The sequence below is a fragment of the Mus caroli genome, chromosome 3 (assembly GCF_900094665.2).
Source record: "Mus caroli chromosome 3, CAROLI_EIJ_v1.1, whole genome shotgun sequence".
Lineage (NCBI taxonomy): Eukaryota > Metazoa > Chordata > Mammalia > Rodentia > Muridae > Mus > Mus caroli.
Window position 1 is genome coordinate 117342215 of NC_034572.1, and position 10414 is coordinate 117352628.

The window sequence follows — 10414 nt, forward strand, 5'->3', positions numbered from 1 at the left end:
CCCCCCCCCCCCGCCCCCCCAGCCCTTTTTTAAATTCATGTATTTACATCCCAAATGCTGTCCCCATTCCCTCTTACAGGGCTCTTCCCCTGTTCCCACCAAGTCCCCTCTCCTTCACCTGGGAGAGGGTGGCCCTGCCACCCTAGTTATCCACCTATTCTGATGCATCAAGTATCTGCAGAATCAGGTGCGTCCACTCCCACCGAGGCCAGACAATTCAGCCCTCTGCTACATATGTGCTGGAGGCATTAGACCAGCCTGTGTATGCTCTTTGGTTGGCATCTCAGTCTCTGGGAGTTCCTAGGGATCCAGGTTTTAAGGTTGCAGTCAGTCATGTAGGGTGACAGATTTAAATAAGCTACATTCTAAGTCCTTGCTTGGATCAATATGTAACCCATGGGCTAGCTATTAGAACTCATGATTTTGGGAGTTTGCATTCTGTATTCCTGTGCTTATCATGCCATCTATCACAACTTTCTGTAGGTTTCTTTGCCAGCCAGCCATAGTTAGCTGTGAAAGACGTGCATGGAACAGATTTTCAGTCAATTATAGATGAAAAACTTCATGGGACAATCTAGTCTCCAATGACTGTGCACATTGCTTCCCATTCAAGAAAATCAAACCTGCCTCCTTGAAAGTATCATGCACTGGGATTGTTGAGCCGCCAAATGAGTCAGTGATGGAATATACTTCCAAATTAGAAGAAGGATACCAGCAAAAGAGGAATCTACAGGAACAAGTCTTTCATTACAATCCGAACTCCCCTGTTTAAAAACATCAAGTAGTCACTGATCAAATGGGCCTTCTGCCCTGCTTCTGTACTTCTTATACATAAGAAGAGATCCCTGGAAATCCCATTACTCACTTGTTGCAGTGGCACTAATGGGACAATTGCTATGAATAAAATTAGTGGGAGGAAATAAAGTCACTGATTAAGCTAGCTTAATAATTTATCTGTCTCAAATGTATTAGCTTTTATATCCCACTGCTGTAACTTTAATTATTATTATTTTTTTTTGAGACTGTGTCTCACTGCAACCCTGGCCTCCTGGAACTTACTGTGTAGACCATGTTGGCTTTGAATTCACAGAGATCTGTGTCTGCCTGTGGAGTGCTTGGATTAAAGACATATATCACCATGTCTGCTGAGATGACTTCATTGTAACCTACTTCTGTTTTTTTATGATTAAAAATAAATTTGAATGCCAAACACTACGTTTTGGAAGATTTTGGGGAAAAAAATGTTTGAACTATCCAAAGACATATTCCAAGTCTCCATAGTATTTTTTTTCAGTGACTGTTAAGTCATTCATACGTGCCCACTTATGTTTATATGGCAGAGAACTTCACCCACAATGTTCTAATGTTTTTCTGGAAATCTTTATCTACTTTTTCTGGAAGTTCTAGTAAGGCATTAATGAAACATAATAACAAAATCCCATTCAGCTTTTCTTACCATTGTTTCCTTTGTATTATGGGGGTTTTGTTTGTTTTGTTTGTTTTGATGACTTAAGAGTTTTTGATACAAATTTACTTATTTGATTTACATCCTACTGTCAGCTCCCTCCCAGTAGCCCTCACTAAGATCCTCCCCCACCCCCTTCCCTTTACCTTCTAAGAAGGGGGATCCCCCCCCCCCGGTTTCAAACACCCCCCTTTCCCTGATCAAGTCCCTGCAGGAATAGGTGCATCCTTTCCCACTGAGGCCAGGCACAACAGCCCAGTTAGGGGATTGGAATCCATAGGCAGGCAACAGATTCAGGGACAACCCCTGCTCCAGATGTTGGGGGACCTGCATGAAGAGTATGCTGTGTGTGTGGAGGTGGAGGATCAAGCACATGCTAGTTCTTTGGTTAGTGATTCAGTCTCTGGGAACCTCCAAGGGTCCAGGTTAGTTGACTTTGTTGGTCTTCCTGTGGAGCCCCGTCCTCTTTGGGTCCCTCAGTCCTTTCCTCAACTCTTCCACAAGACTTCTGAAGCTCCATCTAATGTTTGGCTGTGGATCTCTACGTCTGTTTCCATTAGCTGCTGGATGGAGCCTTTCAGAGTACAGTTATGTCTGCAAGCATAACGAGTATTATTAGTAGTATCAGAAATTGGTTCTTGCCCATGTGTTGGGAGCTATTAAGACAACACAATTGTCCTGATCTCTGAATTGGGCCTCTCCCCCCAGAAGAAAAGGGGGTCAAAAGCAGACCACGACATACCGTTCCGAGAACAACCACAGGATGTTCCAGCCCTAAGTCAGCGCCAGATGTCCTGACCACACCCTGATACCACCAAGTTCCTGCTTCCCGGTGTAACTGCCTAAAGAATGTGCAATTCTATTGCCCCACCCCTCCCACTGATAAGTATCTGTACTTCCCCTTTTGCTTGTACAATGCTACTGCTCCATCCTTCCTGCTGAAAGGCACTTCCCCTTTTGCTTGTGCATTTAAACCTTGGGCCTGGCTAATACATTGGAACCTTGATGCCACTCAGAATGTTTCCGTGTCGTTATTTGCACAAGGTTCTCGTCTCTCTCTACCCCCAATTTGGTTCTTAGGAGAAGGTCCCCTCTAGACCCTCGAATAACTGGACCTGCTGGATGGGTCACCCATGGAATGAGTCTCAATTTAGGCCAGTCATTGGCCATTACCTCCATCTCTGCTCTATCTTTGTTTCTGTATACCTTGTAGGCAGGGGGACATATTTTGGGCCAAAGGTTTTGTTGGTGAATTGTTGTCTTTATCCCTCCACTGGGAGTCCTGCCTGGCTACAGGAGGTGGCCACTTCAAGATCCATGTATTCGACTGCTCGGGGTTCCAGATAGAGTTGACCCCATAGATACCCTGTCCTCCAACTCCCACTTCTGTATCTCTGATAACTGGCATGTCCTAGAGATGCCCCACCCCTGCCCACTGCAGATGATTTCTGTTCACTCTCCCTTTCTCTCCCTACACCTAATCCCTATATCCTTTCCCCTCTCTCACTCTGTTCCCAGCCTCCCTCTATCCACCTAGAAACACTACTGGTATGGAGATACATTTGTTGTGAATACTGGTTGTGACTTTTTACACATAGGGAGTGACATATACATACAAACTACATATAAGAGTGTATCAGTTACTTTCTCATTGTTGTGACCAACACCTGACAAATAGCAACAGCAGAGGAAAGGGTTCCAGTTTAAGAATGGTACAGTCCATTATGGAAGGGAAGTCATGGCGGCAGGCAAATGAGGCAGCTGGTCACTTTGTGTTCCCAGTCAAGAACAGAGGGTCACAGTCCTCTTGACTCAGTCACTTTCTCCCATTTTGTTCTGTTCAGGACACTCGCCCACAGGCTAGGGCTACAGGCTACCACCATCCAGAGTGTATCTTCCCTGCTCTGTTAAACCTTTCGGAAAACTCTCATAGACACACGCAAACATGTGTTTCCATGGTGATTCTAAACCCATTAAATTGAAAATGATTAACCACTACAAACAGAAAAGGCCCAAGTGCTGGTAATAGTCATGATGAGGAAATTTGACTTTCACATTTAAACAGACAGGGAAATTATGGCTGTCACACTCTTGTGTAGATTGTAGGTCACTCCAGGCAGGCAAAACCACTGAGTTGAAGTAACACTTCTTGTCTAATGAATAACTATGTCCCAAGTGTCTGACAACCTCATATCTTTCCTTTCCTTCAGCGAACAAATGGAGAGTAATAATGTTTAGCTTGGTAATGTAAAATGCTGGCACAGAACTGCCAGTCTCAACCTTCATCTCTCTGGGATGCATCACAATGGGCTGGAGACAGCTCAGGGCTTACAAGTGATTTCTTTTGCTTTACTGAAGGACCTGAGTTTGAACTTCAGAACCCACTATGGACAGCTCACAATTGTAACTGCCTGTTACTTCAGCTTTAGCTGGTCCAACATCTGTTTTTGGCTTCCTGAGGTACCACATTCAGGCATACATATTTATGTTCACAGGCACACATATAACTGAAAAATATTAGAAACAGAAACAGAAAAGAAACACAGGATTGAGATAGTTTTAATTGACTCCAAGAAATTGACTTTATGTTGCCACATAGATGGGAGCTCTCATCCCAGCAGTGAAGGCTCTCCTTGTATATAGAAGAGGGAACTCTTTTTTTTTCTGTTTATATTTTTCTATTGGATATTTTCTTTATTTACTTTTCAAATGTTTTCCCCTTTCTAGATCTCCCCTTTGAAAACCTCCTACCCCCTACCCTTACCCCTGTCTCTATAAGAGTGCTCCTTCCCCCATCCACTCCTGGCATTCCTCTAGGGGCATCGAACACCCTCAGTCCCAAGGGCTGCTTCTCCCACTGATGTCCGACAAGGCCTCCTCTACCACACTCCTCTTCTTAATGTCCTTGTAAAGTTCAAGTGTTTTGTACATGTCTCTTGTTTGTTGTTGGGAAATGACACAGTTATAAACCCAAAGCCAAACATCCATTTCCTAATGCTTGATTCAAAGCTAGGATTCTCATTTATAAATAATCCCATTTTCAGATGACATGATTCCTTGATGATTTTTGCAATCTGTTTGTACACGGACAAACCCAGATCTGTTTATAAAAGCTGCAGTTGGTGATCACTGTTTGACCAAATTGAACTAACATGGCAGAGCTGGTTAGGAAAAGAACCCTGGCAAAGTGTACTGCTTGAATATTAAAAGGGAGAGTCAAGTCAACCATAAATATGGTATTATATTAACCTATATAATTAGCTTAATATTTTCAGTTCCAAAAAAATCCTCCTCACTGAACAAAATGTATTCGATTTGCTGTTTGCATATCTGTATGTATGCATAGCTTTTTTTGTCTGCCTGTTCTGTTGTTATGAATCCACTAATTCATCAACAGAAAAAGCATACAATCTACATATCTAATGAGTAGGTGATAAGAAAACAGATGATTGCCAGACACCAAGAAACCATGCCTTTCATAGCTCTGTTGTTCAACGTTTGTGCAGGTTCACTCTGTCTTAGTTAGGGTTTTACTGCTGTGAACAGACACTGTGATCAGCCATGTCTTATAAGGACAACATTTAATTGGGGCTGGCTTACAGGTTAAGAGGTTCAGTCCATTATCATCAAGGTAGGAACATGGCAGCATCCAGGCAGACATGGTACAGGAGAAGTTGAGAGTTCTACATCTTCATCTGAAGTCTGCTAGCAGAATACTGACTTCCAGGCAGCAAGGATGAGAGTCTTAAAGCCCACACCCACAAGGCCACACCTCCTAATAGTGCCACTCCCTGGACCAAGCGTATACAAACCATCACACACTCCTCACTGTGACTGGCAAGAGAGAGGTGAATTTGCTGCTACACACTTTGTATAGACAGTGATAGCGCTGTGGGGTGGGCTTGGGAGGAGTGCCAGATGTGGGGCAGGTTGTTGAGGTACAAGCTCATATGTATCATCTGGCTTCTATTAAAGGAACAGGAGAGTCAATATCCCTCCCTTTCTCAGTGATGTGTGCTCTTTCCTGCACCCATAGGTCTGGCTCTCATAGACCCATCTGTATGAATACTTGGGCCATAAGGAGTAGCATTATTAAGAGGTGTGACCTTGTTGGAGGAAATGTGTCACTGTGGGGGTGGGTGGGCTTTGAGGTCTGCTATGCTTTGCCCAGGTGGCAAAGGTTGACAGTTTCTCCTCGATGCCTTCATATTAAGATGTAGACCTCTCAGCTCCATCTGCAGCACCATGTTGACCTAGATGCTGCCATGCTTCTCATTATGATGATAATGGACAAAACCCCTGAACCTGTAAGCCAGCCCCAATTAATTTTTTTTCTTTAGAAGAGTTGCCTTGGTCATGGTGTCTCTTCACAGCAATATAATCCAAACTAAGATACATGCTATTTTGTCTCACTTTCCACTTTGTGCTTTTCTGAATTAAATTGCATGACCAGGAACTGGGGCACATCAGTGGGGTTTTAAGTTATTTATTTATTAATTTCTATTATTCCATGATATACATGTTTTCAGTGAATCTAACAATCCATGAGGATGTGGTGTTAAGCTTTTTCACAGTGACCTAAAGGATGAAATGTAGATGTTAGTTCCTTTTGAATGAACTGTAAGAGACTTTCTTGCATGCAGTGTTTTCACAGGGCAAAAACAGTTGTTGCTAGCAATGTCTGATCCAGGATGCATTAAAACAAGCAAACCTATTGTTGTTTTTCACTCCAAAGGCAAAATTTTCAAAAAATGTATCTAGTTAAATAAAGACGATCTAGGTCATGGAAATTCCACAAGACTAATATAGGACCTGCAAATGTACATTATAAATAATGAAGCAATTACTAGTTGACTTTCAACTACCCAGTGTGCCACAGGGAACAAACTAGGGTAATTCCTGGCTTAAAATTCACTCCAAGAATTCTGCAAATTTAGATATCGGTAGAGGATATAAGACAAAATACCTTATAACACTAATATTTTAATATGAATAGCTGTGTGTTTTTATGATTACATGTGTGTTTTATGAAGGGAAGTTTGTTTTATGAATAGAATTACATTTTTATAGTTCCACTAATTGTAAAGAAAATACTATTGCTATTCTTAAAGATAATTTTAATTACTAGAACCTTTTTATGTATGTGTTATGGAACATTAAATCCAAAGATGCATATTACCCATGTATATGGTAGACTTCTCTGAGAGACAGTAAATATGAATCTATTTCCCATTTCCAATTTCCGACTGTACTCATCAACTGTCCTGAGGTGTATGTAGTCACACTGTGCTTAGGAAGGACAGATTGTTCTATGGGAATAAGGAGCTTCACATGTTGTTCAGGAGACCTAGAGTGGTACATGAATATGTTCCCCTTTCAGGAAGTGATTTAACTCATGGCTGGTAGTGTTTATGGGTTATTAGAAGATTAATGATATCCTCCGATGCCTGCTGTCTCTAAAGAGTACACACCATCCTAATCTGCAGGTGGGGGAAGCTGTCCTGGCCTTTAGGGGATAGGGTGGAGGTGGAACACAGAGTTGGATGAAGACTAAACACTGAATGATCCCTGGCTTTATAATCTTACTATTTATGCTTTATTAAACTTTGCTTACTTTCGTTTTGTTTTATTTTATTCTATTTTATTTTATTTTTTTAACTCTCTGTGTTTTAGTAAGGTCTGTATCTTTATTTTATAACTCTAGCCTTATTAAACATTGTATTTTTACTTTATAACTCTCTGTGCTTTATTAAGTGATGGAAACATAACATAACTCTTTCCTACTGTTCTGTGCTTAAATAAGTGCTGAAAACTTAACTCTTTGTGTTTAAATAAGCAGTTTTTTTTTTTACTCTGTATCTCTCTTATTATTTGTGCTCAAATAAGTGATATTTTCTGGCAAATTAACACATGCTGTTTAGCAGCAGGGAATTAAGTAACAGGATTTATTGCTAGAGCTCTTTCTTTTCTGGCAAATCAGCCAGGGGCCTCTCCCTGGTCAAATAAGAGACTTGAAGCTTGTTAACTCTTTTTGAAACAGGAAAAAAAATGAAAGAAAAGGAAAGAAGTCACTCATACAGACAATACACAAAATTGAAGGGGAAATGACTACATATCATATTTTTTTTCTTTAAAGCCAGCCTTTTATAGCTTTTAGGCAAAATGTTCTCTGTGTAAGAATTACCTCATGAATAAAATGTTACATAAAGGGGGAGTTACAAAATGATATCAATAACAAGTTCAAAGCAGTGTTCATACTGTAAGCTCATTATAAGTTCAAAGCAACAGTTTCACGTTGCCTTGTTTTTATCATAGTGTACAACTGTGGCTCGTCATCCTTAGAACTAACCTAGAATGAGTGTTTTCCCTTGATCATGAATTTGTTCCAAGCCTATTTCTCTTTTTAGCGTAATTGTGAGAGCTCATTATATTGCTTATTGTATAGCCTTTGTTTCCTATTTTATGAGGAATGGGCTTATTCTATACTTGATTCTAACTTTATTATATCTTTCTTGCAAAACAACCAAAACCATCTCTTAAATCTTTCTTCCCAAATTATTTAAATCAGGAATTCTACCCAATCATTAATTAATTCATGAAAGATCATCTTTATGTTGATCTTCATGACATCTGCTCAATAGGGTAGGCTAATGCCCAGGGATCATTAGTCTATGTAATAGTAACAGAAAAGGCATATCAGTTGCAAGAAGCAATCCTGAGATGAAGTCTCATGGGACCTTGCCTCTCAGGGCTCATTCATTGTAAGCCATGCACAAATGGTGGGCCACCCCCAGGAAGGCCACCTGCTAGGCTTAGCCTTTCCTAGGTGGCTCTGACTCCAATGAAAACACTGTTCCCATGCATGCCTTCCTTATGAGTTCTTCTTTTTCCTGTTGTCTGCTGGTAACGTTTCCCCGTATTTAAAGCTCCCATTCCACATGAAAACTCCTCAAGTACTCTTCCTCCCTGACTCTGTATTGTCTTCTGAAGATTCCCTTTTCACTCCATTCTTCTCTGTATGTCTCTGCATTTCTTGTCTGTAGGAATGGCCTATGTTTGCATCCATTCTTGTGTTATCTGGTACCCTTTATCTGTGCATGACTGCCTTTCTCCACAGTGCTCCCAATGCCATCTTCCCTGGTGTTGGAGCTGCTAACTACATAAGGAGCATCATTCTTTTGCCTGAATTTTCTCCATTTAAGTTCTAAAGTTAACATTTTCTCCCTTTGATCTCATCAAATTGCTATAATTCCTCTAGACGACAAATTTGTACATGCACAGATCCATACAATTCTAAAATCTCGGAGATGTGATTATTTCAGAGTACAAATTAACATGTGTCCTAGACATCTGCAAGTGTCTGAGGCAAGATGTTATTTTTTTTTTTAGCATTGCTTTCCTGGAAGAAGTTTAATAAATATCCCCAAATATAGATAGAAAAGAGTTATGATCCAGCACCTGTGAGAACTTCCTGTTATGCACATTCTCTCTTTCTCAGTCTCTGTGTCTTCATTACCATATGTTATAGAATAAGGAGTTGAAATTATTTTGCTTCCAGTTTTTGCTGTTTGCATCTTTAAATTAACACCATTAAATCTTTTATTGAAGTTGCTCAATTATAGTAACAATTGAAGGAGCATGTTTGCTAAAATCCTGTGTTATTATTAGACATTCTGAAATTGCTTTCAAAATCCTAACATTTTTCATTGCTTTAAAGTAGTGGCTCTAAATCTGTGGGTCACAGCCCCTTTGGAAGTCCACTGACCCTCTCACAAGGGTTACATATCAGAAGTTTTGCATATCAGATATTTACATTATGATTCATAACAGTAGCAAAATTACAGTTATGAAGTAGCAACAAAGTAAATTTATGGTTGGGGGTCACCACCCCTGAGGAACTGTATTAAAGGACTGCTACATTAGGAAGGTCAAGAACCACTGCCCTAAAGCTCCTCACAGAGCACTGTGTAATCACAGTGCATTGTGTAAATGACTTTGATTCAGGCTATGTATGGCTCAACTATACTCCCAGCTTTCTTCATCTTCCTCCATTCACATTCGGGATACACAGCAGCTCCCGGCATAGCAAAGACCTTAAACATATCAAGCAGTTATTTTTCATGAATCTTAAAAGGAGATCAATAGGATAAGGAAGTGAAATAAACTGCCAGCCTTCCAGGTTGTTTTAAATTTAATTAGGTTTCCTCTCCTTCAAACTCTGGTAGTTAAAAGGTTTTCGCCAGTGCAGGTGGTTGTGTTTCCCCCATTTTAACTTTTTTTCTCCTTTCTTAGACTCCTGATTTCCTCAAAACCTTCCACCTGGTGATGCAGGATAATTTGCATGGTTTCAGCTGGTTTTTGAAAAGCCAGAAAACAGTCTCTTCTCTGGCTTTCAGTATCTATAGCAGGTTGATTCCAGAGGCTTGTGGTGGGACCCTCACTTAGGGTGTCACATGGCTGTTTTACTGGTACCTGGGTTTTCACATGGCCCTGATCATTGGAGCATTAGCTTAGTTGTACACAAGAACAGGAGATTTTTGAAAAGACTGTCTAGTTCATTACAGAATGGTAGAACAATTATTAGGGCATTGTGAGTTTTTAAGTTTAACCTAAAATCTAGAGCTTTTTGTCATTTCTTTAAATTATTGCACTGATAGTTACAACAAGGATGTAAAAGTAACTTTCATTTGCCGGATATAATTGCTGTCTCCAAGGCTTACTGCATTCATAGCAGAGGATCATTAATAGTGTCAGGGGCTGGCATCTCACATGGGATGGGTTTCAAGTTGGTTGGCCATTCCCTCAATCTCTGCTCCATCTTTATTTCTGCACATCTTATAGACAGGACAAATTTGGGGTAGAAGGTTTTATGGGTGGGTTGGTACCCTCCCCTTCTGTGGCCTCCCTTCCCCCCAGCCTGGAACCTGCCTGCTCAAGGGTGGAGCTACC